Here is a 2488-nt window from a genome sequence, read left to right as displayed (position 1 = left end):
ATCAATGAATTTTCTACATACAAGTAGAATATCAAATTCTGATTTTTAAAAAGACTTTTCTTAAATCTTTCATAGTTGTAAATATTCTATATTGAAATTTTATTTGAATCTCTGAATATTGTTTAGATTTATTTAGATGTATTAGTTTTCATTTTTTTGTGTGAGCAATAGTATATTTATGTCAAGGAAATAATCTAATAAATAAAATTCAATTCATATACAGTGGTACCTCCAGGATACGAATGCCCCAGCATATGAACTTTTCAGGATACGACACAAAATTCGAACATATTTTTGCTCCATGGTACGAACAAAAACTCACCATACAACGTTACATTAGTTCACAGCACCATTTTTTATTTACTTCTGTTCATTGGTCTTAGTCCGCGTGTTTGCTTCATTGTGGAAGGATCTCACTCGTAGCCTATATCCGAGGTATTATCAGAAAGTGACTGATTTTATTGAAAAGACACATCTTGAAAAAGTTCACACTGGCCTTATTGCTGCTTGGAGTAATGACATTTACCTAAGTCATTTTAGAAACATTTTAAAAAGTGGGCAAAGCCAAACCTCTTTGGATAGATATTTTAGCAAGCGACCTCTATCCAGTGAAAGTGCTGGTGGAAGTGAAGGAAAGAAAGCAAAAAGTAGTGAATAAAAANAAGCTACTGTAATTAGAACAGTTATACTTTCTAAATTGAATATATTTTTGAAATTAGTGTAAAACAATGTAGCTATTTGAAAGGTTTCAAACATTGATTTCTAGAGATAATCATTGAATTTTATAAATTCAATTAGTTTCTTTTCCTTTAATTTTTAAAAATTGAAAAATATTGAAAAGTAAAACTTCATAATTTTTTTTTTAAACAGATTAACATATAGTTTTAAAAATTATGTAAGAAATTCCAACTTTTCAATAGTTTTCATAAATTTATTTGCAACATTTTATAAAATTTTAATGAAAAAAAATTGTAAGAAAATAACAGGTGTGTATGTTCAGGAGGAGCAGAGGGTGCACATAAAAATTTTGTGTGTGCCCTCTGCTTCTCCTGAGCAGAATTATTCAGAATATTGAGCAAAGTATATTGCTACTATCTTCCAATCAACTGCATTACAAATACTCAGTTTTTTAAAATGAACAAAAGATTTATAATGCAATTGATTGGAAGATAGTAGCAATATACTTCACTCAATATTCTGAATATATATATATTTACATAGATGACATCTATGTAATGAATGTCATCTATATACAAATGTAAAAAAAATACATACACTCTCCCTCTCTCTTTCAGACACACACATTTTTATATGTATTTGTAGATGAGCTAGAAAGAAATATATATATATTTATACACAAACCTATTCTTAATGACTTCTAATGATATCTGGATATGCTAACAATTCTGCTTTATATTATTGTGAGTTAGGTTGAATTTTATTCCTGTAATTTTCAATATTAAGTTAAATTATAATTTTCAGATTTGTTTTTAGCAGCTGTTTTAACTTTCAGATAGATCATTCAACTTGAGTGAGAGATGCAGATTGTTTCAACTTCTCTGACCTCTGATATTTCATTTCAGATCAAAAATTCAGTTTCAAACAATAAGGAACTCATATAAGGAACATCTTTACATTATTTATACAATTATCAATAAATTGATAATTGTATAAATGATGTAAATTTTTCAAATAACTGCATGGTAAAGAAGTTCTTTACATGATCTTCTTAAGACAATTATCTGTTAACATTAATTACATTTATAATAATGATGATTATTATTTTACAGATTGTAGCAGTTCTGAGTAATTGTTTAGATTATCTTAATCCTTAATTTTCATATTAATACAATTTTTTCTGTACAAGTTGTATTTTAATTTTTATTGTGGTTCTGACTCATAGATAATATCCAGATTAGTGCTGACAACAAAACAAGTTTTTGGTAAAATCAGTTAACTTGTCTTTGATAAACTATAGTTTTAGCAAAACCAAAACTACAGCAGAGCATCGATTATCTGAAACAGTTCGGGACTAGGGTTGTTCGGATAACTGATCATGTATGAAAAATATATTAACCTATCCCATGTTGAAATATTTCTCCATTGTGTGTTGCTTTGTGTTGAATTTTTGTCAATGTTAAGTCTAATGAAAATTTTTTTAAAATAATAATCGTGGCTATTGTATCATTAAAAATTATTTCTTTATTTTGCACAAACAAAATAAGTATATTGAAAAATATAAAAACAAAAAAAATTATATTTTGGAAGTTAATCTATTATCAAAAATGTTCTGATTCAGTACGACACACAGTCCTCAGAAAAACACCACACAAAACAAGCAAAACTCTTTCTTTTCTTTGGGTTTATCTGGAGATGTCAGCTGCTTGGGCTATATTCTCCAACGAGCTGAAGCAAAACACACCACTCACAATGGGGGGGAAAAGCCTTGTTCAAATATTGGTGCATCCTTAAGTATTATATTTTCTCT

The sequence above is a fragment of the Centruroides sculpturatus genome, unplaced genomic scaffold (genome assembly GCF_000671375.1).
Source record: "Centruroides sculpturatus isolate CEXI.00-Female unplaced genomic scaffold, Cexi_2.0 scaffold586, whole genome shotgun sequence".
NCBI classification, from domain to species: domain Eukaryota; kingdom Metazoa; phylum Arthropoda; class Arachnida; order Scorpiones; family Buthidae; genus Centruroides; species Centruroides sculpturatus.
The sequence above is the reverse complement of the archived record's forward strand: the minus strand, read 5'-3'. Positions refer to the sequence as shown.